The sequence below is a fragment of the Podarcis gaigeae genome (assembly GCF_964106915.1).
Source record: "Podarcis gaigeae genome assembly, chromosome: 15".
Classification (NCBI taxonomy): domain Eukaryota; kingdom Metazoa; phylum Chordata; class Lepidosauria; order Squamata; family Lacertidae; genus Podarcis; species Podarcis gaigeae.
The window spans coordinates 831,129-858,650 of NC_139692.1; the positions used below are offsets into that span (position 1 = coordinate 831,129).

A 27,522-nucleotide genomic window follows, 5' to 3' on the forward strand; every position below is an offset into this window, starting at 1 on the left:
GCAGCGGGGAGGTTGGTACATCAAAAGGAATCCTGCACTGTCCTGATTGCCCAACTTCCAGAACATACACTCAGAAAACTGGGTCTTCCAAATAGGACGCCCAGTGTAAACTAATGACTTCCTAAAAATCACTGCAACCCCCACTCCCCCGCCCATATGACCTGGGTTGTTGTGCGTAAGAGAAACCTGGTAGACAAGCAGTGGCAAGGACAGGCCCATCTGTTTCATCCAACGAAGTCTCTGTCACAAGCCTCCATCCACAATCAGGTCGTGGAGGGCAGTGGTCTTATGAATCATTGACCTGGCATTGCGCAGCAGCACCTTCAGGTCATGTGTGTCTCCCTTGCTGATTCCAGTATCATTCCAGTCAAGACCAGACCCGAAGGCAGGGATAGTCCTCAAACAACGACTAAGCCTGTCTCCTTGGCGATGCCACGGTCTGGTCTTAGCGGGACCCCTCTTCCTGCCTGTGATCCCTGAGATCAGGTGTACCAGTGCATTCCACCTTGTGGAACCTGCCCCAGTCATTCTGTTGTCTGGGGCCCACTCCCAGGCAGCACTGAACCTCTCCCCTTAAGAGCGAAGTATAAATGATGCAATAGCCAATAAAACAGTAGGGGGGAATAAAAAATACAATTATACCAAAACTAAACCAATCCAGAGCCCCAACCAAATACCCACCCCACCCCAACACAGCAAAAAACAAACAAACGCCCCCCCCAACTTAAAACTTAAAACACCACTGACTGCGTAAGAACATTTCAAAACACATGGACACTTGGAGCGGGGAGGCAACAGCAAAACACCTGCGTCGTTGTGCCCCCCCTCCCAGCACTTCCCCAGGAGTTTGCTCCAGTGAGTCCAGCCCTGCCCAATGGGCGCTGCAGTCCTCACTGCAGCCCCTCCATGACCGGAGTCTTAGGTCTACGGACGCAATGCCATTCCAGAAAGCTTGCACAACCCAGGCATGTTATCACAGGCACGACAAATCCTCCAGAGGTTGTACATAGGGCACCAGGAGGCAATTAGCCTGCATGTTTTAGTTCACCACAGTCTTAATTTCTTTGGCCAAAATTAAACTCCAGCACATTGCATTCTGGAATGCACACAAAGGCTTTGGGTGCAACTGTTAGCTCCTCAGCTCACCAAATCTCTGAGCACCACCTGAGGTAGCACCGCCTTTTCCTGGACAGGAGGAGCTTGGTTAAGCGTGAACGATTTTCTTCCATCTCTCTCAGCAAAGTCCAGAAAGGAAGGAGCCTTAGCACTGCAGCAGCAGCACCACCCTGGCTCCATTAGAGCTTGTCAGCACCTCTTCATTACCACAGCCATTGTGTCACACTGTGGAAAGAGAACCCACTGAACAAGACGCTGCACACAAGTGCAGAGGAGCACAGGCCTTGCCTTGGGAGCACTGAGCATCAGGAATGCAAGGTCTTGAACTACAGGCTTGGGAGTGGAGGCCAAGATCTGGTCTAAGGGATACATTACGCACTATGTATCTTGCATCTCAGTGTGTGTGTCTGTAAAAAAACAGCAGATGCAAAGGGGCAGGGGTAGGATCGAGATCATGCCACACGTAGAGGGGAGCTAACCAGGGCTTGCTCCAGGTTTGAGGGGGTCCCTAACATGGGGTTTTCCAATGCTGAACCCTGCTGGTGGCAAATGGTTCCATCCCTCCCATAGTTCAGTGGCAGAACATCTGCTTGGCATGCAGAAGGTCCCAGGTTCAATCCCTGGCATCTGCAGGGGGTGGGGTGAGAATGTCCCCTATCTGAAACCCTGGAGAGCCACTGCCTGTTGGTGCAGACAATGTTGAGCTAGATGGATCCATGATCTTCCTTGGCATAAGGCAGCCTCCTCTGTTCCACAGGCAGGAAGAGGGCAGGCAGGCCTTGCAAAGGAGTAAGAGCAGCAGCACTCTTTTGATGAGTGCCTGGCAGAAGCCACTGTAAAGGCCCATCATGCCCAGAGTGACCGGCAGTGCACTGCAGGCATTTGCCTGGGGCTCAAAGAAATGCTAGAGAAGTGGCCCAGAGCAGCAGCACTCACTGCAGGAGGTCATTGGTAGGTGCACAAGGATGCCACTGCAGACCAACCCTTTTGCCCTCCAGGAACTGAGTTATGAAGGGGGCACCCACCTTCCTTTCTGGTTTGTTTAGCTGCTTGTGCCAGATAGGATGGACACTATGCTTTATTGAGATAAGGTTTTTGGCTTACCTGTACGTGTGACTGTGGGCAGAGTGAAGCCTTTGGATACCCTCAGCTTAAATATTAGGAATTCCACTGTCTGCCTGACCAACAATGCTTGGTCTCCTTCTGCTTGCTGCATTTCAGCTTCCAGCTCAAGCCAGTGACTGCAGAGAACCTGAGTTCATACTTCAGCTGACAGCCTGCTCCACAAGTGTACACAGACCTTGGCTGGTTTGGTCCCGACCTGCAGCCTTCTGCCTTAAAGCTGGACTATGAGTTCCAAAACAGAACAGGGCACAGTCCTCCTGAGATGCTACAACTTCACTGCAGGCAACAAAACCATAGACTGCCCCTTATAGACAAAGCTCCATCCCACCAGAGGAAAAAGAACAAGCCCTTCTAGAGCACGTGGTACCGCCTCTCAGCACACCTTCCCCGAGGACAGACCAGAATAGATGGGGAGAAACGCTGAGGCTAATAAGGAAGGAGCAGACAGACTGCTGCCGACTACCCAAATTTTGGACCCGAGAGAATTCAAGTGATTTGCATAATCTCTCCAGACACAAAAGCAGGCTTCTGTTTTTAACACCATAAGACTGTCTTCACGCTGCAAGATTTGCCGTTTCCAATTTTATTTTGCCACCTGGCTTACTAAGGGGCCAACTGAAGACATGATTCAGTCAACCAGAGACACTGACTGTGGCAGACTCCCAAAGGAATTTTGTCAGCACCGTGTGTGTGTGTGTGTGTGTGTGTGTGTGTGTGTGCGCTCAGATTAAAATTCTGCCTTAAGAGTTCAATTCTACAACCAATGTGTGTTATGCAAATTAAGAGAATTTGCATACATCCTTTTATTTTGCATAAGGATTAGGTGTGGTTTTGTGTGTGCCAGTCAGGGACCTACAGAGGCACCTTGACTCCCCACCCCACCCCCGCACGCTTTGCCAGGTCATGCATTGCTAACACACTTTCACTGCCTGGAGGGCTACAAACTTGTACTGAAAGATTAGATTCTCAATATGCTAATTTTTTGTACAATAACAAACTACATTCCTGATCATTGAGCTGCAGAACATGCAGTGCCCTGTATAAAGTCTGGCTGCCAGAAGACCTAGAGGTAGTAACTTCTAGCTAAATTGATAGTGGCAATTCCATTCATTTTGTTTAATTTACTGGATTTGTACCCTCCCTCTTAAAACAAAAGGGTTCACAAGACAACTGGTGGGGATTGATTACAAGGAGGCAATATTTCCTGACTTCTGACTGCAAACATTTTCAGACCCTTCTCTCTTCCATTTCCTCAGCTCTTGTACAATTAAAAGCAGCTGTAATATATTCCATCCTGGAAGTCACATGAAATAAGCAGATATATGCAAACACATCCTCCATTTCTAGATTCGGTTCTGGTTGCAGATTTGCAATTACATGTGTTGCTGCAGAATCTGGATCCAAAGCTCATGTGATCCGCACCTACTGTCTGAAGGCAGGTCCAGGGCCACCATGCACAAGCCTGACAAGAGGAACGTCACTTCCCCATTGGAACTTGGGTCTTGAGTGGAGGACTGGCAAACAGGGGCCCAAACTGCTAAAGGCAGGAGACCACCAGGCTCCCAGCTGAAGCCTCCCATTCATTCCCTTGAAGACTCCTGCTACAGGAACTGCCAGTAATAACATCTTACCTAAAAGGCAAGCCCCCTGGTGCCCCAGCCATTCACAGTGGATAGGCTTTCTGAGTTCATAGCGAAAGTGACTACAGAGCTTGACATTTTGTAAAAAGGAGGAACCATATATTGTGTAAACTGGTTGCAGTAAATGATTTGTCATGCTTGTTGTGGGACCATTTTTTCACTTTGCATATTGAAGACAGAGGGGGGAAAGTTGGGAAACAAATGCACCATATCCTGAAATGCCTCTACAACTCCCAACATTCATAGTTATTGTCCACACTGCATGGGACCGATGGGAACTGTAGCCCACAAAATCTGAAGGGCACTATGCAGACTTTACCAACCACCACTCTTAAGTCACATCCGCAGCATCCATTCAAAGAACAGGACTGCTACCAAAGAATCCTGAGAACTGAAGTTTACCGTCACAGTACTACAATTCCTGGAACCTTTTGCAAACTACAGTTCCCATGATTCTTTGGGGTTCAGTCATGTGCTTTGAACGTATGTTGTAGGTGTGAACTATAGGCAGAGGAGATCTTAGGGATGGAAGCTGGGACCTTTGACACATAAAGCTCTACCAACAAGCTATAGTCCCGCTTGAAAAACAGCACTTTTGCATGGGACCCATTCACACATTCCTGCTGCTGGTCCCCATGTACATGAGGGGTGGGGCACCTCAGGCTCAGGGCTCTATGTGGCCCTCCAAGGTTCCCTTTCTGGCCCTCAGGATTCCTCCAAGACAAATGCCCCCCCCCCCCGGCCTCACTCTGTACTTTCCTCAGTGCTATTGGAAAATGTCTTTTAAGTCTGATAGCGTCTCTTTTACTTACTTACATATATATACACATATACTGCTATTTATAAAAAAATCAGAGTGGTTAACAACAACCGTACACAAAAGAATACCATGAAGCCCATATAAAAAAGTTTAAATCAGAAATCAGCTAACAATTATGGGGAAAGGTATTCTTAATTTCCTGCAAAAACCTGATGGAAGAGTAAAGGGTCTTTCACCAGGCATTCAGAAGTTGAAGCAGAAGGCACTTGCGATGGGCTCAGAGAGCTGAAGGAACTCAAGCCCAACCAAATTTGCACTGGTATGCTAAACCTGTTTCTAGTCTCTGTCACTTCAGAATGCAGGAAAAGGTTCACTGCAAGAAAAGGGAGTCTCAGCTTTGCCCTTGTAGAACACAGCAGGGAGAGCATTGGAATGAAACTAGAGCAGCTTAGCTCTCCCTATGGTTGGCTCTGGCGCCACCTACTGTTGGCCTCCCTGCCTTCTGACCCACCCGTCCCAAAGGGACCACAGCCCCAGGAAACCACTAGCCATGAAGTTCACCTTGAGTCATGATCAGTCTAACCTACCTCACAGGGGTTCTGTGAAGGAAAAACAGAGGGGGAGAACCATTCACTGCCTTAAGCTCCCTGGAGAAAGGTGGGAAATAAATGTTGTAAATAAATAAAACAATTTTTAAAAAATCTTCCCCATTCTCCCCACAACATTAATTTTCCAAAGGAAGTGGGTTGGGGGTTTTTCATACAGAGGAATATTCAAATCATGGAACAGCCTGGAAATAAGACAATCCTCAGAAGAGGGCAGGTTTGTAGCCGTTGCCTGTCAGCAACTTGGGGTATTACACCAGACTACCTTTCCTTCAGGTGGCTGAAGGGGCCAGTCCTAGATGTGCAGGCCCTGCCACAAGTACCACAACCTTTGGGTGATTAAATTGTGGCCAAGATGATGCTTCTTGTAGTCGACTAGTCGCTGACTGTAGCCCTTGGGATCAGCTGAGAAGACAAGTCCAACCTCCCGGTCTGACCTGGGAGAATTTTCTCCCTCCCTCCTTCCCCCTCTGCCCCTCTCCTCTCTCTCTCTGGCATAAGCTTCTCCCATCTATGGATTCAGGACGGAATAAAACGAAGCACAAACTCAGCACTTTCCAGCCTTCTCACAACAACTTTGCAAGGCAAGTCGGTCTTCTTATCCCCTCTAGTGAGGAGAGACACATGGGTTTGGGAGAGTGGGACTCACTTCAAGGTATCCAGCTAGTTATGGCAAGAAATGAGATTCAAGAAGTCTTCCCATTTTGAAGGCTGTGCCAGCTTCGTATATATTATCTTTCTGCTCTCCTGGACAAGGGCCCCCCTGATTTATAGCAGTAGCAGGAGACAAGTTTCTCAAAGTCATAAAAGGGAATTACAGGCTGGGAGCAAATGTTACACTGACCCTACATATTACAGAATACAATCAAGCTGCAAAAACACTAATTAAGAGTTGGTAAATAGTAAGATTTATTGTTTAACAGAAAATAATGCCATGTGTCTCCCATCAGACCCTAGCCATATTTTCCTAAGGTTTAAGGCAATAAATTTTGGGGAGAGCTAATGGGAAAAGCAGCTGGCTTGGAAAGGAGGGTGTAATTTGAAGAGGCTTTTTTTAAAGCTGTTTTTTTTACTGAGTTCCTTTTACTTTGCAAAGGCCTTTTCTTCTAAAAAGCTATTTATGTTATGTATGAAATTTGTTGGCTTAATGTAATTAGGCAAAGGATTTAGAAAGTAAGAAATGTTAGATTCTTATGTTAGATTCTTATTTCATTGATGGTGTGTGAGAATGTGAACCCAAGATCTCTGTTTAGATAGAATCTAATACCACGAGCCATTTGTTTTAGCCATTTGTTTTGGAATGCAGGGGCAACAGGGGCAAAAGGTGATCTGGTAATTAAGGTGCCTTGTCGAGGTTAATGGCTACTTGTTTGCCATTTATAAATAGAAGAAAATATAGCTCTCTGTCTCCCATAAAAGGTAATAGGAAATGGGTGTATCTTTTATGATTGGTTCTAGCAAACAGCCAATAGGAATTTCAACCAGGGTGATTGGACAGAGGCAGCCAAAGGAGGAGCAAGGGGGCTGGGTTGAGGAAATATAAGTGCTGGCCATCAGGGCTGGAGGGGGCAGAGCTTTGGTAACCATATACCACTGTGCCTATCATTTATTTGTCTGACAAATAAATTATTATTTTAATTTCTCTATTGCTGCATTGAATATTTCATTCCAGCTAAGTGTTAACCACAAGCAGGGTGCTACAACGGGGCGGGGGAGGCAGGGGGCAGGAGGAAGTGTTACAACCAGCCACAAGTGATAGCTGGTCAGCTGTGTTTAGCTTGCTTGGTGCGGTATTAAAAAGAGCCTGGATCAGGCCATGGCAGCCAAGAGCTCTCTCCCCCTCTTTGGCAGACATGGCATTCAAAGGCATCTCACAGGGGAGGGAGAACAGGGTCATATCCTGACCAGTGGCCACAGACAGCCTTATCCTCCAGGAATTGGTCTAGTTCTTTTACAGACTTCCAAGGTGGTAACTATCACCATATTCCATAAGAGTAATTTACATAGTTCAACTATGCATGGTGAATAGAAGTTCTTTCTTTTGTTTGTCTTGAATCTCCCAATATTCTGCTTCGTAGGATGGCTGCGTTAGGTCCTAGTATGATGAGAGGGAGAAAAACTTCTCTCTATCCAAAGTGGGGCCAAAGAGCAGTGCCAGATTTATGTATAAGTTAAACAAGCTATAGCTTAGGGCCCCACTCTCTTGGGGGCCCCCAAAAAAATTAAAGGGAAAAAACCGAGATGTACATTTCCAAAATATAAGATAAAAAACAAATAAAATAAAACCTACATCCAGCAAGAGTGTTTTGTGTTGTGTAGGCTCCTATGATGTAAGTCATGGGCCCCACCTGCTTGCCTGCTCCCTAAAATATCACTGGTTTGCTCCTTTCTATATATAGGTTGCCTACATTCTGCATGTGCAAATGGCTTTAGATACCTATTAGGTCCATAAATTACCATACAGCATATTTTCAACACAAAAAACAGTGACAATTTGTTGTTGACAAAGGGCAGCTGGACATATAAAGGGCCCCATGACTTTCAGTAGCAGAGGGCCTCATCAAACCTAGATCCGGCCCTGCCAAAGAGCCAGCATTTTCCTTCTCCTCTGGCAGCGGCCTGAAGATGGCTGCAGGGCCTCTCTAGTCACTCAGCAGAACACCAGCCACATATGGCTGCTCCTTTCCTTGCGCTCTTCCTTTTTTTTTTTAATAAATTTTTATTAGGGGTTTTTACAAAATAAAGTACAGAAATAAACAACCTTTCTTTTATCTCAACAAAGTTTCATAACTTCTTTGGACTTCCTCACATCTCCCGCTGCCATTTTCATCATCATAAATTTTTCCCAGCAATTTATCATCTAATTTGCAAATTTTATAACCACTCATTTAAATATAATCCTCTGTAAATTAGTTTCTCTTAATCTCACTTTACATCCCATTTCGATCCGATTTTGTGGTGGCCAATTATTTATGATCAAACATCCTACTTAACTTTCCGCCAAATCACAATATTTTTGTAAATAAATCTTAAATTTCCTCCAATCTTCTTCAACCCTCTCTTCTCCCAGGTCTCGAATTCTGCCAGTCATCTCGGCCAGTTGCATATAGTCCATCAGCTGCATCTGCCATTCTTCCAGAGTGGGTAGATCTTGAGTTTTCCACTTCTTGGCGATAAGTATCCTTGCTGCTGCTGTTGCGTACAAAAAGAATGTTCGGTCCTTCTTTGGCACCATCTGGCCGACAATGCCCAGGAGGAAGGCCTCTGGTTTCTTAAGGAAGGTATACTTAAATACCTTTTTCAGCTCATTATATATCATTTCCCAGAAGACCTTCACCCTGGGACAAGTCCACCAGAGGTGAAAGAATGTTCCTTCATTTTCCTTACATTTCCAGCATTTGTTGTCTGGCACATGGCATATTTTGGCTAGTTTAACTGGGGTCATGTACCACCTATAAATCATTTTCATTACATTTTCCTTCAGAGCATTACATGCCGTGAAGTTCATCCCCGTGGTCCACAACCTTTCCCAATCCTCAAACATAATATTATGCCCAATATCCTGTGCCCACTTTATCATGGCCGACTTAACCATTTCATCTTGTGTATTCCATTTCAACAGCAAGTTATACATTCTTGAAAGTACTTTAGTCTTAGGTTCTAACAATTCTGTTTCCAACTTCGATTTCTCCACCTGGAATCCTAACTTTTTATCCTTTTTAAAAATTTCTTGAATCTGAGCGTAATGTAACCAGTCTCGCACTTTATCTTTCATTTTTTCCAAACTCTGCAATTTCCAATTGTTACCCTCTTTCTCTATTATTTCCCAATATTTCGGCCATTTGGCCTCCATATTGGGTCTTTTTCGGGCCTTAGCCTCCAGAGGTGATAGCCATCTTGGAGTTTTATTTTCCAATAGGTCTTTGTATTTTGTCCAGACATTAAACACTGCTTTCCTGACAATATGGTTCTTAAAGGCCTTATTGATCTTAACTTTGTCATACCATAAGTATGCATGCCAGCCAAATGCATTGTTAAAACCTTCTAAATCTAACACATCAGTGTCCTCTAGAAGTAGCCAGTCTTTTAGCCAGTCCTTGCGCTCTTCCACTGCAGCTGGGCATTACAAGAATGCCGTTACAAAGGGGGCTAATGCCTACTTTTCTCCTCCCACCCCATCTCTTTTCCTTTTGTGTCATGTCTTTTACATTTTAAGTCTGATGGCAGTGTTTGTCTGTCAGCCAGTACAGACCATGCTGAGCTACATGGGTGCAATGATCTGGAGTCTGTATATGACAGCTGCTTACATCCTATTTTTGATATTTGCGTGCTGAGATCCCCCAAAACACCCCTACCCCAATAACTCACACATCACACATAATATTTGTTTAAGGTTTTTGGCATAATTTTGGCCACAACTTTATTAACATACATAGATGTGAGTGGTTGCTTAGGCATTGGTTATGACTATCTGTTCCCCCGCCTTGGGAACAGAACTGACTCCCGGATTCCAGCGAAAGCCAGTGTGGGGAAACAAGATCGGGGATAATTGGAGCTGCAACGCAGACCCTCAGCTTCTCCCCGCATGCTCCCAGCGGCTTACGCGGCCCAAACCCGATACCAGGGGTTTGGACGAAAGAATGGTAAGCCCCTGAATTCCTTTAACGGAATCCCCTTGCAGCAGCAGCATTGAAGGGGCAGGCCCAGCCAATCCATACCCCAATTTAAACCAATTTAAACCAATGCCTAACCGCCAACCTTACAAGTTGTGACGATTTGCTACGCAATAGGCAAAAAACCAAATGGCACCCACTAATCAGCCAGATGGCAAAATTCCTACCGGGCCCCTGCCCCAAAGCAGATGACCCCATGACAGGCATAGCAAGGTCAAAGCACAAGCCCAAAACAAGGGAGGGCGGGCGGGTGGGTGATCCGGTGCCCACAGTGAAAGAGAAAGCAGATCGCTGTGAGCACTGCTTAAATAATCTCCGTCCCCACCCCCAAATTGGCAACATCAATTTTACCCAACACCAACAACCAATCCTTGCCAGGCCCCTCTATCCTATCCTGCCTGGCAACTACGGGGTGTCTTGCTTGGCCCCAACTGCAACACGTGCTCTCTTTTAATGAGAACACGCTTTGTCAGCCACTCTGAGAGCCTTTTTCAGCTAAAGAGCTGCTAAAAATTCTTTCTTCCTACACACATCAACCTTTAAGCTGCTGTAATGCTCTGCAGTTCAAATGGCCACCAACTGGCAGAGCTGCTTAGCGTAGGGGAAGACCCTTCACACAGCGGTTTAGCAAGCCATGGTGTGGAGTGATAGAACAACCGGGACCCCAAGGACCACGCAGTCCAACTCCCTGCAATGCAGAAATATGCACCCATATGGGGATCAAGCCCGGGACCTCGGTATGATCAGCACCTTGCCCTAACCAACTGGGCTCACTGGCAACTGCATGGCTACTCCTTAAAAAGGGCTTGGGCTTTTGGGCTTGGGGTGAGCAGGTGAAGGGATAGGCAAGAAGGTAGGTGAGCTGGAAGGGAGGGGCTTTGGTTGGAGTGGGGGAAAGACAAAAGGGTGGGCAGGGCTGGCAGGCAGAGACCTCAGCCCCTATACAATGATATATAAAATTATCCACAATGCCCTTCAGGACAGTGTGAGAAATTAAAATGGCAGCCTACAGTTGGAGTCTCAGAGCCAGCATTTAAGTCTCTCTCCCCAGGACATTGCAAGTAAATAAAACAGTGACTGTTTATGTCCCAGACCCCCCCCCCCATGTGTCCTGCTCTCATCTGAGTGTTGCTGCCTGCTACTACCACAACCACCAGGTTAGCCTGCCAAAGATCCCTGCAATGTAAGAGGGGGCCCACCAGCAGGTATTTTGCTAACAGCCCCCTCAAACCTGGAGCAACACCCGAGTACAGACACATATATGCACTCTCAGTGAGAACAAGGACAAAAATGAGCCATTCCTGCAGCACACACAGCCTGGCAATTCTAAGCTGCATAGATGCGACACCATGAACACACCTCTGAAGCAAATTCTTTCCCTCCAAGAATTCTGAGCAGTTTGGTTTACCTCTCACTGAGCTACCATTCCCAGCACCCTTAAACAAACTACAGTGCCTGTAATTCCTTGAGGGGGCAAATGCACAAGTAAACAAGCACACCCTAAGAAAGAAAATATATTGTTTCCCTGTTCTGGTAAGGCATTCAACCCTCCAGCGATAGAAAGGCTGTTTTGTATGAAGCCAAGCAGCTCGACCGACCCTTATTTTTCAGAACCTCATCCCCTGGGAAGGCTGCCAAGTTCCTCTGTGCTTGCAGTCTACATAGCTTCCTCTTTGGGTGTTCACAAAGCACATGCTGACTTACATTGTGTGTAAGAGGAAGGCACACCAGAAAAATCCCTTTTCAATAAAGCGGGGAAGGGACAAGGACCACTGATGCAGAAGAGATCCAGACAATGGACATTACAGAGTATCTTGTGAATCAAAATATATATCTGAAGAGGAAAAGCCAACTTTGGCTGTGCACACACCATACATTAGAACGCATTTAAAGCACATTTTCACCTCCAAAGAATCCTGGGAACTGTTGGTTTGTTAAGGGTGCTGGGAACTGCAGCTCTGTGAAGGGTAAACTATAATTTCCAGGATTGTTTTTTGGACGGGAGAGGCAAATGTGCTTTAAATCCAGGGCACCTTTGCAGCCCTCATCACTGCCGCTCCTCAACCTCAACTCATGCCAAGACATGTTTCAAAATCTGAGGAACAGCCAAAGAGGTGATGATCCGTGCTGAGGTTTTCTGATGTTCCTGTATAAGAGCTTCTGGAGTACTTATGGTTGCCATAGCTCTTCTTACGGCAGGCTTCTGAAACATTTGTAAGGTAGGCAGAATTTTCACAAGGGAAGCTTTTGTCTGGCATGGAGATGAAAAAGAGACGAGCTTCAGCTATGGAGCATTCTGCCCTCTAATGTAGGGGCAGACGAGCCTTTCCATGAAGGAATGTGGTAACATTAACAGTGCTCAGTAAGTAGCCAAAGAAAAAAGCATCCACTCTATTTTTGTTTGTTTGCAACCATTTTAAGCGCTGATGCAGCATAATAGTTCCAGTTAAAATATCTTCTCACAGGATTGCTTTAGGCAAACCAGCAGCTTCCTTCCCCATCTGCAATACAAGGATAACACCAAAACTAGCCGGACGAAATAGGGGAGGTGCTTTGAATATTTGAAGCAAACTAACAGAAAAGCTAAGTATCCTGAATCCAATCATATCTTCTCCAATTATTCCAAGGCATAATGCATAGAGGTTTCTAACTTAAATATACAGTAATGAAGAATACTTGAGCCTGGGAAATAATGGGTAGGTGGGGGATACAGTTTGCACGATTTTATTGACCATAAGCACAAAGATGCAGAACCCCATCCCCAGATTGGGTAACCTCTGCCCACAGCTAATACCTTTCACTCAAACACCCAGTGCACAGAGGATTCTGCAATTACCCACAGAGAGACCTGTTTGCAACATGCTCTAGTGCATGTCCAAATCACATTTCACTCCAGCCCAATACACACCAAGCAGTCATAAAAAGAAGAAGCAAACCTTATTTCCTCTGGTTCTGGTTAAGCCCCACCCAATCGCACCCTAGGGAAAAGTCAAGGGTTGGCTTCCCCAAGCTGGGCTCTCCATAATTGCTCCACAACAGCTCCAATACGCATGCCTGTGCTGGCTGAGCTGAGGGGAACCTGGAGGGCACCAGGTTTGGCAGGGCTGATGTTTGGTCCTTTCACATTATCCAAGTTCACAAATACTTTGTGGTGGGAGAATAAAAAGCCACAAGGATGCATCCCAATACATCTGGCAGCAAACTCAAGAGGATCTGCTTGGAGGCTTCGCTTAGGCATCTGGTTGGCCACCGAGAGAGCAGATGATGAGCCAAATGAGCTTCTGGCCTGATCCAGCAGGACTGTTTCCTTTCTTAAGAGGGCAGAGTTCAAATCTCTATGCAGCTCAACGGATGATCTTGGACCAGCCACCTTCCTCTTTCTCTTTCCTTTCTCTGGTTGATGATAACATGGGACAGTGTGTAGGTGCCCAAGTGTCCTAGAGCAGGGGTGGCCAACTCCTAAGAGACTGCCATCTACTCACAGAGTTAAAGACTGGCAGTGATCTACCCCCTTTTGGGGGGTTCAGGTCAAACTTGTTGAGCTGCTTTTAGGGAGGAGAGGGGTGAAGGGCCAAAATGTTGAGCTTTTTTTAGGGGAGCCAAAGTTGTTCAGCTTCTTTGGGGGAGCCACTGATCTACCAGTGATCTACCACAGACATCAGACGTCCAGTGATCTACCAGCAGATCACAATCTACCTGTTGGATGTGCCTGTCCTAGAGGATGGATGAGTGGAATACAAATGCAATAGGGAAACTGTTTCTGGGAGGTTTCAAGGCACAGACTTTCTATTTTGCCGCAATCAGCATTCAGGGCAGCAACTTTTATTTCAGATGGACAGCAGTTACAAAGCTAAAGAGATACCAATGGGAACAGAGAATGTATTTTATTGAGTAGAAAAATAGAGATTGCAATGGATTTTTAATACTAGTAGAGCTAATGAAGAGGTGGAGAGGTCCTCATTTGAAGAGTCTACTTTCTCTTGTTCTTTATATAAAACTCTCCATGGACCATAGATGCAATAGCAAAACACTTCTATGGTGCTTTCTGTGGGGGCCTCCCGATGTAGGCTTACTGGTGCAAATGGGTTTTTAAGATACCACAAACAGGCCATTTGTGACAGGTTTTGCTTTGTTTTTACTTATTACATTTCCAGCACAAAGTGTAGATCTGGATTGGGTGGGGTGGGTGGCCAGGCTAGCATTTTAATGCAAAATCATGAAGCACTGCAAAAAAACTTAAACAGATGAGGAGCACCAACCCCCACAATAAACATGCATCCTGAAGCATCCTCAGGCTGTGTGTGCCCTTTTAAACTCCATGACTGTGATGTCTATTATGGTGTGGATGTACTTATCCAAGCAGAGAAAGACTGGGGCTCAGTGACAGAACACCTGCTTGGCATGCAGAAGGCACCCTCTTCAATTCCCAGGAAGGGCTGAGAAAGACTCCTGTAGGAAACCCCTCACAGTCCATGCAAAGGGTTTGGAGTTTTAAGACCTGGGACCCACCTTGAGCTGAAATAGGCTTTTTTTCTATTGGTCTGACTCAATACAAGGTAACATCCTATGTTCTTCAGGATGGAATACACACACACACATTTTGACATACTTTGTGTGAATCATCTTTACAACAACCCTGGAAAGTAGGCCAGCATTATCATGTGCCTATTGCAAATGAAGCAACCTAGTTGGCTTGCAGTCAAGTTAAAATTCTGACCTGGGACCTCCCACTCCTCTCAGCCATCACCGAATCCCAGCACCTATCTTGAGCTGCCCCACAAAGTCAAACAGGACAATGTGTAGACAGGTAGTGTGTGACTTTGAGCTTCTTAAGGTGAGATCCCCTGGGAGAACCACCCTTGCTTCTCAACTGCAGACTGGGCTCAGAACTCTTCCTAGAAGTAAGGTAGAAGAGCCCTGGTGGATCAGGCCGGTGGCCCATCAGGTCCAGCATCTTGTTCTCACTGTGGCCACCCAGATGCCCCTGGGAAGAACGCAAGCAGACCAAAGTCCAACAGCCCTCGCCCTCCCACCCTGGGATGTCCAGCAACTGGTATCCAGAAGCACTTCTGCCTCCCAGAGTGAGGGAGAGCATATTTCACCAGAGTTAACAGCCACTGAGATCCTCCACAAATTGGTCTAATCGTCTTTGAACACAGTTAAAGGTCTGGAGAGGAGACAGAACTCCGTTGCTGTTTTAAAGGATGCCTTGGCCCGGAGCAAAGGGCAGCCGAAAGGGACACACCTCCTGCCTCGGCCTGTGCCAAAGCGCAGCCGCTCTTCCTGGGACTTCCAGAGACGCTGCATGGAAAGGAATGATCCGTCTGCACGCGGACGTGGGAGGAAAGTCGCACTGAACTCGCGGGGTGTGGGTGTTTACTTCGGAGGCTGCAAAAACTCCGACTGCAAGTTTCTTACATTTTCTTAGCCCACTAAGAAATGCACGCGGGGAGCATGGATCAGCAACGGGAGTTCCCATGATGTCGCATTCATACGCGCCGACTGGAGTCGGGACCACTGGCGTTCCCAGGGCTTACTTCAGAGTAAAGACGCAAAGAGCCCCGCCACGCGTGCTTGGGTTTCTTTTCATAAAGCTTTCCCCGTCCCTTTGACCTAGAAACTTCTTCTAGCGAGCAACTTGGTGCCCTCGTTCTCCCGGTGATCCCAGCACATGCCCAGAGGCCCTCTCGCTTCCTGGCCCGGTGCCTCGGCCTTCCGGACAAGTTCCGGGCTGAGCCCCAGCGGGCGGCTGCTTCTGGGAGCATCGGGCCGTCCCAAGCGCAGGGCATCCGCCCCCCGCTCCCGCCCCGGGGACCCCCGCCCCGGCCCCCCTCGGCTGTGCGCGGCTCTCGCGGCCTCCGCCCGCCCGCCCGCGCCTGTTGCGCGCCTGCTCCCGCGCCCGGCACTCACCCAGCTGCGTCTCTGGCCGGCGCGCCCCGGACATGGCCCGCGACCCTCGGAGGCGGCGCGGCCGCGAGCAGCTCCCGTCGCGCCTCGGCAGCGCCTCTTTTTTCCGGGTTGCTGCTGGTTCCCGGAGCCAAAGCCAGCCCCGGATGTGAGTGCCGGGTGCGCCGAGAGCGCCCGCAGAGGCTTGCCGTCGCCTGCGCGCCCGCCCGCTCGCCCGCCCATCCTCCGGGGTGCGGCGGCGGCGAGAGCGAGCGCCCCGTCGGAGCGGGAGCCCTGGGGAGGGGGGGGGGGCTCACCTGGGCATCCTCGGCGGGGCGCGAGCGCGCGCAAAGAAGACCGGGCGGCCGCCGACAACAAGCGGACCCTGCTCAAGTTGCAAAGTTGCAAACCAAACAGAAACCCAAAGTTCCTCTGCCTTTAACCGTAGCCCGGGAGGAAGAAAGGCGTGCGTGTTCGGTAGAGCAAAAGCCCCTGCCATTAGCAGGGCCGACTTCTGAAGAAACGCGCAGATGATCGGGCTAAACAAAGTGCCCGATCCTGCTGGCATAGCTTTCCCGGGTTGTACTGGCCTTTTGCAGGCTGGCCCAAAGGAGGTGATAGAACCAACGCAGCTCACTGTGACTTGTTTGCAAGGCATTTTGAGGATAAAATCACTTGCATCCACCATGACCTTGACTCTGCTGTGAGAGGTGTAGGAAGGGGAGTGTGGTGGGTGTGGTCCACCCCGGTGCCATCTCAGGGGTGACAAAATCCTCCCTGTGCTGGAATCACCGCGGATCTCCATACTGATCGCCACAGTGGGCGGGGATCACGCCCCGCCCCGTCCCGTGGGGTGCTTGCCTTGGGTGCCTGGCATGTGTGTCACTCTGGGTGCCCGAGTGGCTAGCTACGCCGCTGTGTTAAAGCAGATGAATCTCATGGGATGTCCCGAGTGCAGTCTAGTCCTGTTGTGTTGGATGAGTTTCAGTTGGCAAGGCTCCAGGATGTGGACAAGAGGCTTGGATCAGTCAGGGCGACCGCTTGTGCTCTGGACCCTTGTCCTTCTTGGCTGATAAAAACCAGCAGGGAGGCAACAGCTGACTGGGCAAGGGAGGTGATCAAGACCTCTTTTCGAGAGGGGGTGGTCCCTGCCTGCTTGAAGGAGGCAGTGTTAAAACTACTCCTTAGGAGAGACTTCCGGTCGGCGCCAGCGTTAATGGCGGTCCTTGCTTCGAGCTCCGAAGCAGGACTGCTCCACGAGTTCGGGTCTGACCCGCTACGGCGAGCGGGGGACCCCTAAAATCACAGGCGCAGAAGCCTGTGAGCAAGGAGATTCGGCGGGCACCTTTGCGCCCCCTGGTACTGTGAAAGAGCCTTTTTAAAGGCTCCGGAGCGGCACCGGGTGTGAGCGCGGTGCTGAGAATCGCTACCCAGCCCGTGGAGTGAAGCCGCGTCGCCATCAACGGAGAGCGCCGATTCCTTCCTGAAACTAAAGATTGACAACTTCACCCGTGAGTAAGAACAAGAGAATAAGATTAACGGGACACTAAAAATTTTGACATTCGGCTGAAAACGGGAAAGGTATAAATCAAGGAAGTCTGCCTTCCCGAACTGCATGACTAACAAAGCAACGAAAAAGCAAGCTGTATTTAAAAGGGAAACTTTTCTCTAATCCAGCAAACCTGACATCGAACGTAGACCTCCCCCCATCCGGCAGGAGAAGGGGGGAAGATAATTGGGACATTGTTTAACCTGCATTAAATAATTTGGATGGGAAATCTTTCACTGTCAAATCCTCTGACTCGGGCTGCCTGAATAAGGCACCGGGAAAGCGATCTGTCAGACGGATCTTGGATACAAAGTGGGACTTTATCTGTAACAAAATTATGGGACTTTAGTGGATTTACACTGTTGAATTTTGAACTGAAACAAAGTAAGGATTTACAATTGGACTTTTGAACTTTTTCGTCGCTCTACGCTTTCTTGTTTCTTTGTGGCTTATTCCTATTTGGATACAATTTGCTCCCTCTAGAGGGTTTCAAGGGAAACAGTTCCATTGAGGAAGAAGCAGTGGGATTTTCCACTTGTAAATCTTTCCTGTGAGAACGACCTTGGATATGAGCACCCCAGTGGAGGAGATATCAACTAGATCAAAAACAAAGCAAGCACAAGCACAAAAGAAAAGAAAAGGGGCTCTATGTCAGGAGCAGTACCAGCTGCACAGGAAAAAGTAACAACTGCATCAATGGATTCTATGACACAGGCACTGCTTAAGATAAATCAATCGTTGGAAGCATTGACAAAGCAGTCTACTGAAAATTCTAAAAAATTGACAGAACTGACAGCGAGATTGGACTTGAATACGGCAACTGTGACAAGTAACACAGATTCCATAAATCGATTAATACAAGAAAGTTCAGAAACAAGAAAAATCGCTGAAAGTGCTAAAAGTACTGCAGAGGAGACAAGGGAAAGGTTTGTGTCAATTGCAAAAAAAGTGAATGAGCATGATGCAACTTTGGCCTTAATGGAACTGGAGAGGAAAGGGAAAAATCTGAAACTAAGACTGGTTCCTGAAAGTGAGGGGGACAACCTTGTGGAATTCCTTACAGAGAACTTTGAGGAATTTTGGCAAGACGATTGGGAGAAAGAGGAGGAGTTTGTGATAACTACAGCCTTCCGGTTGGGCAGGAGACAGGGCAAGAAACCAAGAGATTGCCTAATCACGTTGAGATCCAAGGAAGAAAGAGATAAAATATTGAATCTACATTATCAAAAGGCACTGGTGATCCAGAATTGTCAAATACAGATCTTCAAGGACATCCCTAAATACATTTTGGAGGTGAGAACCTTCTATAAAGACCTAGTCGACCTGCTGAAGGAAAATACCATCCCATTTAGGTGGGAGTTCCCACAAGGACTGTCCTTTAACTTCAAAGGTAAGAAGATAAAAATAAAAAGAATTCAAGACAAAGAACAGTTTTTGGAGAGATATTTAGAAGACCTGCGGAAAGGAACGGTAGGAGAGAGAGAAACAACTGATATTGCAAACTTATCATTTGGACTTAACCCAATACCAACCGAGGAGGAACAAAAGCTTGGAGCAGTCGGTGGAAAAGGTACCCTGTAACAAGATGTCTCTGCAACTGCTGAGTTGGAATTGTAACGGTCTAAACCTTTCCCGAAAAAGAAATCAAGTTTTTCACATTTTAAAGAAAGAACAGTTAGATATAATATGCCTACAAGAAACCCATATCGCCAGGATACACAGGAAACTTTTGACAAATAAGAGATTGGGACAAGAATTTATATCATCAGACAAAGTCAAGAAAAGAGGGGTGGTGATCTATGTAAAAGAAAAATTGGTTCCAAAAATGATATTTAAAGATGAACAAGGAAGATACCTGGCAGTTGAAATTCTAATTCAAGGAGAAAAAGTTCTGATAGTAGGAGTATATGCACCAAACGAAGGGAAGGCCAAATTCTTTAAGAAGCTGCATGAGACATTAATGGGCTTCTTGGACTATAAAATCTTAATGATGGGAGATATGAACGGAGTTGTCTCCACAAACATGGATAAAGCACAGAGACAAGTGATTTCTAAGGAAGGGAGACTACCAAAGACTTTTTTTGAAATGACTGAAACTATGGATTTGATTGACATCTGGAGAACAAGGAACCCTCTGGAGAGGGAGGGAACCTTCTTCTCTGAAGCAAAGATGACATGGACAAGAATTGACCAAATATGGGTTACTAGTAGCCTGGCGCCAAGAATAAAAAAAGTAGGAATCTGCCCAAAAACCTGCTCCGACCATAATGCTGTAAAGATGGAGATGAAACTAACAACAACTGGATCCTTTAGATGGAGAATGAATGACACCCTATTCAAAGATGAGGAGATTTACAAGAAGGCCCAAAAAGCAGTGAAAGATTATTTTGAGGTAAACTTGAGAACAGATGTGGAGAAAAGAATAATTTGGGACGCTAGCAAAGCCGTGATGCAAGGTTTTCTAATTCAACAGAATTCTATAAAGAGGAAAAAACAAAATGAGAGGAAAGAAAAAATCTTAGGAAAAATAAAGGAAGCAGAAAAGAAATTGAGGTCCAGACCAAAGTCTCAGGAGATTTTGAGAGAAATAAAGTATTATCAGACGCAATACATGGAACCGATGAATCAAGAAATAGAATGGAAAATAAAGCAGATGAGACAAAAGACATTTGAATCAGCAGACAAATGTGGGAAACTTCTGTCATGGCAATTGAAAAAAAGGCAGAAACTGAACACTGTGACAAGTCTAGAAATGGATGGAAAGATTATCCACAAACCCAACGAGATAAGTAATTGTTTTCAAAGCTTTTTTAGGAAACTGTATGCACAAGGGCCAGTAAATGAACAAGAAATAGAAGAATTTATTAGAAAATATGGTTTACCAAAAATTTCAGAACAAAGCAAAATGATTCTGAATGAAAAGATAACAGATCAGGAAATAGAGGGTGCCATTCAGAACATGCAATTGGGAAAATCTCCAGGACCAGACGGTTTGACTGCTAGATATTACAAAGCGTTGAAGGAATGGTTAATACAACCATTGAAGGAAGTTTGTAATGAAATTATGGAGGGGAAAAAGGCACCTGAATCGTGGAAAGAGGCTTTCATCTCACTTATACCGAAAACAGAGACTGAAAAGAACCAGGTTAAAAACTACCGCCCTATATCCTTACTTAATGTGGATTATAAAATTTTTGCAGACATTTTGGCAAAAAGACTAAAAAAAGTGCTGATAGGGGAGATTCATAAAGATCAAGCTGGCTTTCTCCCAGGGAGACATATGTCAGACAATGTGAGGAACATTATAGACATTTTGGAGTTATTAGAAGTTGACATTAACCGAAAGGCGGTTTTGATTTTTGTGGATGCGGAGAAAGCCTTTGACAACATTTGTTGGAGTTTTATGATGAAGAATCTCCAAGGGATGGGGGTAGGCCAAGGTTTTGAAAACGGTATAGGTGCAATATATTCTAAACAAAAAGCAAAGCTAATAGTAAACAATGTGGTAACGGAAGAAATACCTATAGAAAAAGGTACACGACAGGGGTGCCCAATATCCCCTTTGCTTTTTATATCTGTCCTGGAGGTTTTGTTAAACATGATTAGAAAGGATCAGTTGGTTAAAGGAATACAGGTCGGAGCTAAACATTATAAATTAAGGGCATTTGCAGATGACTTAGTGTTAACGTTGCAACAGCCAGATACTAGTACCAAAAGAGCATTAGAATTAATTGAGATATTTGGTCAAGTAGCAGGATTTAAACTGAATAAACAGAAAACGAAAGTGTTGGAAAAAAATTTAACAATGGAAGAAAAAGAGAGATTTCAGAGTGAAACTGGTTTGGAAATAATGAAAAAAGTGAAATACCTAGGGGTGAATTTAACATCTAAGAATGTGAACTTATTTAAAGACAATTATGAAAAATGTTGGACAGAAGTTAAGAAAGATCTAGAAATATGGTCTAGGCTGAGACTTTCCTTGTTAGGCCGAATTGCTGTTATTAAGATGAACGTATTGCCTAGAATGTTATTCTTATTTCAGACCTTACAGATTCTAGACAAGATGGATTGCTTCAAGAGGTGGCAGAAAGATATATCTAAATTTGTCTGGCAGGGCAAAAAGCCCAGAATAAAATTTAATATATTAACTGATGCAAAAGATAGAGGGGGTTTTGCCCTGCCGGACTTAAGACTCTATTATGAATCTGCGGCTTTTTGCTGGTTGAAACACTGGCTACTCCTTGAAGACACAGACATTTTGGACTTAGAAGGGTATGATAATAACTTTGGTTGGCATGCATATCTATGGTATGACAAGGTAAAGGTGCATAAAGGCTTTAAAAACCATATTATTAGAAAAGCTTTGTATAATGTTTGGATTCGATATAAAGATTTGTTGGAAAGTAAAACCCCTAGGTGGCTGTCACCAATGGAAGCCAAGGCGGTGAAAAAATTAAACATGGAACCTAACTGGCCAAAATATTGTGAAATCCTAGAACAAGATGGTGAAAAGTTTAAACTCCAGAGTCATGAGAAGCTAAAGTTTAAAGTTCGAGATTGGTTACATTACTATCAGATAAATGAGACATTTAAGCAGGACAGGAAATTAGGATTTCAGAAGGAGAGGTCAAAGTTAGAAACAGAACTGCTAGAACCCAATACTAAGAATTTATCTAGAATGTATAACTTGCTGTTGAAATGGAATACACAGGAGGAAACGGTTAAATCAGCTATGATTAAATGGGCACAGGATATCGGTCATGACATTATGTTTGCTGACTGGGAACAGTTACGGACCACCGGCATTAAGTTTACGGCATGTAGTGCCTTAAAAGAGAACATAATGAAAATGATCTATAGGTGGTACATGACCCCAGTCAAGCTTGCAAAAATCTACCATTTGCCCAATAATAAATGTTGGAAATGTAATGAGTCTGAAGTTACCTTTTATCATCTTTGGTGGACCTGCCCAAAGATCAAAGCCTTTTGGGAAATGATCTATAATGAAATTTAAAAAGTCCTTAAGTGGACATTTATAAAGAAACCGGAGGCTTTTCTCTTGGGCATGGTCGGCCAGTTGGTGCCAAGGAAGGACAGGACTTTTTTTATGTATGCGACCACAGCAGCAAGGATCCTGTTGGCAAAGTATTGGAAGATGCAAGAACTACCTACTCTGGAAGAATGGCAGACAAAGGTGATTGACTTTATGGGACTGGCAGAGATGACCGGCAGAATCCGTGACCAGGGGAAAGAGACAGTGGAAGAGGACTGGAAGAAATTTAAAATATATCTTAAAAATTGTTGTAAAATTGAGGACTGACAAGATGTCTAGGGGTAAGAAATAGAGAATTACAGCTGTAAACTTAACATCAAGGAAATTTAAAGAAAACTACTAGAGAAATTGACTGAAGGGTTGCTAAAGAGTTGTAAAACAAGGATGCAGTGAAAGGGAGGTATGGGGAAGTCATGTTTTAAATGTTTTTTATATGTTTTTGTTTTGTGTTTTGTTTGTCTTTCTGTTAAAAAACCAATAAAAATTATTATATATAAAAAAAACTACTCCTTAGGAAACCTTTCCTGGATTCAGAAAAACCTAACTAACTACTGGCCAGTTGCTAACCTTCCTTTCAAGGGCAAGGTTCTGGAGCAACTGGTCGCCAACCAGATCCAGGCGCTTATGGAATAAACTGATTTTCTGGATCCATTTCAATTGGGGTTTAGGCCTGGTTGGGCAAAGAAACTGCTTTGGTCAAGAGAGAGACAAGGGAAACATGTCCCTGTTAATTCTTCTCAAACTCTCAGCAGCTTTTGAAACCATCGACAATGGTATTCTTCTGGAGCGACTCTCGGAACTAGGGGTGGGTGGCACCGCTTTGCAGTGGTTCCAGTCCTACGTGGATGGTCATTCCCAGAGGGTGTTACTTGGGGAATGCTTTTCAGCCCTGTGGAACTGTCAATGTGGGGTTCCACAGGGCTCAATCCTATTCCCCATGTTTTTTAACATCCACATGAAACTGCTGGGTGCGGTTATCCAGTTGTTTGGAGTACGTTGTCAGCAATGTGCTGATGACATTCAGCTCTATTTCTCCTTTACATCTGCAGGTGAGGCAGTGGAAGTGCTGGACCAGTGTCTTTCCTCGGAAATGGACTGGACGAGAGCCAAGAAACTGAAGCTCAATCCAGATAAGATGGGGGCATTGTTAGTGGGTGGTTCCCTAGACCAGATGGGTGGGAGATCACCTCCTCTTGTCTGAAGGAGCAGGTTCATAGCTTGGGGGTCTTCCTGGATCCTTTGCTGTTGCTCAAGGCTCAAGTGGCCTCAGTGGCCCAGAGTACCTTCCATCAGCTTCGGCTGGTAGCCCAGCTACACCCCTATCTGGATAGGGATAGCCTAACTACTGTTGTGTATGCTCTGGTAACCTCAAGATTAGATTACTGCAATGCGTTATACGTAGGCCTGTCTTTGACTATGGTTTGGAAACTTCAGCTAGCGCAGAATTCTGCGACCAGGTTGCTCACCAGAGCAAGACACTTTAAGTATATTGCACCAATCCTGGTCCAACTGCACTGACTACCAGTTAGTTTCTGGGCCCAAATGAAAATGCTGGTTTTGACCTATAAAGCCTTAAATGGCTCAGGACCACAATACCTCAAGGACCAGCTCTTTCCATATGAATCTACCCGGACCCTGAGATCATCTTCTGTGACCCTTGTCTGTGTGCTTCCTTCTCTGCAGTGGCTCCCCGTCTGCGGAATGCTCTCCCCAGGGAAGTTCACCTGGAGCCTTCATTATACACCTTTAGGCACCAAGCAAAAATGTTCCTCTTTAACCAGGCCTTTGGTTGATCTGATTGACATCCTATGCCCTTTTAAAATGCGGCTCTTTTGGGGGGTGGAGGTGTTATTGGATTGTTGTTATATAATATATTATATATATTGTTTTTATGTTGATCTTTTTTGTGAACTGCCCTGAGACCTCTGGTTTTAGAGCGGTATATAAATGAAATCAATAATAATAATAATAATAATAATAATAATAATAATAATGTGGCACACAAGATCAGACGCTAGTAATCTGGTCTGCAGCTGAATATCTTTGGGCCGCAGGCAGAGTTATTCAGCAGATCTCATGTCTGACTGCTCTCCAGGCTCCCCCAAACCCGTTCCTGGCACAGAGAGAGCATCTTGCCCCTCGACTAGGCTGAGCCCCTCTTACTGGCATATTCTCTTTGCCCCAAGGGAGCCAGGAGCGATGTGCTGGGTAGAGTTTCAGATTTCCACTCAGCTGTGAAGCTCACACGATGATCTTTGGGTAGGCTCTCTTCCTCTGCCTAAGCTGTCTTGCAGGATTGTTGTAAGGATGAAAGATGCATGTGTAAACAATATACACAACCTTGAGCTCCTCGGAGGAAAGGGTGGGATAAAAATGGAACAAAATAAATTAGGAGTTTTTCCAAACATGTAAACCTCCACTTGCTGCATGAAATAACAGTTTGGGAACTACCTTTCTGCTTAATTCTGCTGAATTCCTAGATCTTGCAATATTCACATTTATTTATTTATTTGCAATTCTTAGCTTGTCTTATTTTGTCAGCGAATGAAAGAAATGGCATTTTCATCTGCTTCTACTTCTCCTTCCCACCCCAGTAACTGTAATATTCCTTACTTTTTCCCTTCTGAAACTGGGGCATCCTTTGTAAACCTTGTGACTGCCTGAGGTCCAGATCTGAAACATTTTTTCTGACAGTTAGACATGAGCAGATCACACACATGTTGCAGAACTATTTATAGAAGCTGGAAAGCTTGCAATTTGCTTCCCTATAAGAGAGTCTTTTCTGCTCTACCTCTGCTTTGCTTTAAATTCTGTTGTTCCAGGCACAAGAGTAAAGAAAAGGGGCACCCCTACAAAAGGTCTTTCAACTGTCCATAATTTGGAAAAATACTTGTATCACTTTGCAGAAATATCTCTTATGGCTTCACTGCAGGATCCAGGAAATGTCCATGTTGCAAAAGGTGTTGCCATACAAAACAACTTTTGTATCTGGACTTTTGAAATATGGTGTCAGGACTGCCGCTAGGTCCCAGCTCACAGAGGACCAACGCCCAGTGGATGTTATATACAAAATTCTTTATTAAGGTTTAGTTTCCATTTCCAAGCTCTGGGCGCGCAGACCCACGTCTTGACGCTAGACCGGCTAAGTCCCCTCTGACTCACTGCTCCACCCACACCAGTTTAAGATTCTAGCCCGGCTCCACCTCTTGCGCTGCTCTTTCCTGCGCTGGGTCCTTCTGCCCTGAGGGGTTCCCTCCTTCCTGGACTCCTCTGACGCTGAGCCTCCTGAGTCTTGCCCCTCCCTCCGGCGGGCTTTAGGACCTGGCTCCCTTCCCGGGCTCCCTGCTGTGCTGCGCTCCTGTACATTTGAACTTGGCGCGCGCGCCCAGCCGGTGACTTTCCTTCTGACCGTTTCCCCGCTTCCTGATGTGGGTGTTGCCAAACCTGACTCCTCTCCTCCCTCTGGTGGTGAGGACACTGGTCCCGACTCCTGGGACTCCCCCTCCCCACTGCGCTCTGGTGGAGACGCTGGTCCTGATCTCCAGCTGCTGCTCAGGGACTCCCCGCTGGCCCCTTCCTCCTGGGGCTTCCCCCCTGGACCCCCCTTCGCTCTGGCCACCGGCGCTCCCTTCTGTGAGTCCTCCGATTCGCTAGAGAGGCTTGTGGAATAACTCTGGCCACTGTCACTGCCTGCGCCCCCCTCGTACTCCTCCTCCTCACTCTCCATTTGCTCCCCCTCCTGTGTCTCTCCTTCTGAACCCCTGACATCCATCCCCCCCTCGAAGCCCCCCCTTCCCCCCTCCCCCTCTTCAGGTGCGGGTTGCGGGTGCTCTAGAGTTGTCGGGGTGAGTTCAGGATACAGTTCGTCCCCCGAGGTGTGCAGCCATCGTGAGAAGTCCGGAAAGTCCTCCATGGGCTCGTCGACTGCGATTCCCTCCGCTTCCATCTCCTGGGCGGTGTGTTCGAAATCTGAGGCCGCCCCCAAATCACTCACAACCCCTTCTCCCTCTGTCGCCTGAGGTGCCGCCACTTCGCAGGGTCCCTCCGGCACGTCTCTGCGCCATCCCACTTCGGGTTGGTCCTCCCACCAATAAGATCCCCCCGTGCCAAAACCTGAGAGCGATCCCTCTGGTGAGCTGCCTCCCGGAGCCGAGTCCTCCGCTGACGAGAAACCCCGGAAAGTGCTGGCTGAGAGTGTGGGTGTGAACAGACAATCATCGAAAAAGCCCGCCGGCATAGGCTTGTGCGGGAAAAGTGTATGGAATTCTTCCTTGAGCAACTGCTCCTCCAATGCGTAATCCGGCACCCACCTGTTGGCGCTGGCCGGGGTGTCCTCTGTGGCGAGAAGATATTCAATCCCGTCCTCCCCCCACCTTGAGTCTAAAATCTCAGTGGCTTCGTTGAGTGGCCCCCTCCTCGGCGACCCCCCCTTTTTGGGCGCTTCCCTGAGCGGGTCTGGCGCTGTCCCTGGTGCCTGAAACCTGTGGGGCTCTTTGTAGGGTGTGAGCACCGATCTATGAAAGACCGGGTGCATTCTGGACCCCTCCGGGAGTGTTAAACGGAAGGCCACTGGGTTGATTTGCGCCTCTACTTGGTAAGGCCCTAACTGCTTGTGCCCGAGCTTCTTCTTGGCCAACGATCTGGCCGGAACTGCCTGGGCTGCTAACCAGACCCAGTCTCCTACCCGGATATCTTCCCCAACACTCCTGTGTCGGTCTGCCTGCACTTTGTAAGCCTGTTTCGCCATCTCTAACTGCCTCCTGAGCTGCTCGTGGATCTCCTGCAACTCCGCTGCCACTGCCTCTGCTCCCTGCGGCTCCCCCTCCCTCACTTTCTCCAACCCCGGGAAGGTTCTGGGATGCCGCCCATTGTTGGCGAAAAACGGTGTCACCCCCGTGGACACGTGTTTCGTGTTGTTGTAGGCAAACTTGGCTAGCGGTAGGTAGTCCACCCAGGTCGAGGGCTGCTGGTTCGCGTAGCATCTCAGGTACTGCTGCATGATGGCGTTGACTCTCTCCGCCTGTCCGTTAGTCTGCGGGTGTCGCGCCGACGCCAGGCTGACCTTGACGTTCAGGAAACCCATCAGCTTTTGCCAGAAGTTGGATATGAACTGGC

General features: G+C 46.6%; 1 protein-coding gene across 2 annotated transcripts in view; it reads right to left on the bottom strand.

Moving 5' to 3' along the window:
• Positions 1-16,359, bottom strand: part of PLEKHA2 (pleckstrin homology domain containing A2) — a 97,068-nt gene extending 80,709 nt beyond the window's left edge. The window contains exon 1 of one of the 2 annotated variants that reach the window (XM_083713706.1): positions 16,123-16,359. The gene's annotated coding sequence lies outside the window, so the exon portion shown is untranslated. Of the gene's footprint in view, positions 1-15,829; positions 16,068-16,122 lie in introns of those variants that run through there. The other variant, XM_083713705.1, reaches the window with a different exon arrangement.
• Between the last annotated feature and the right edge of the window lie 11,163 nt (positions 16,360-27,522).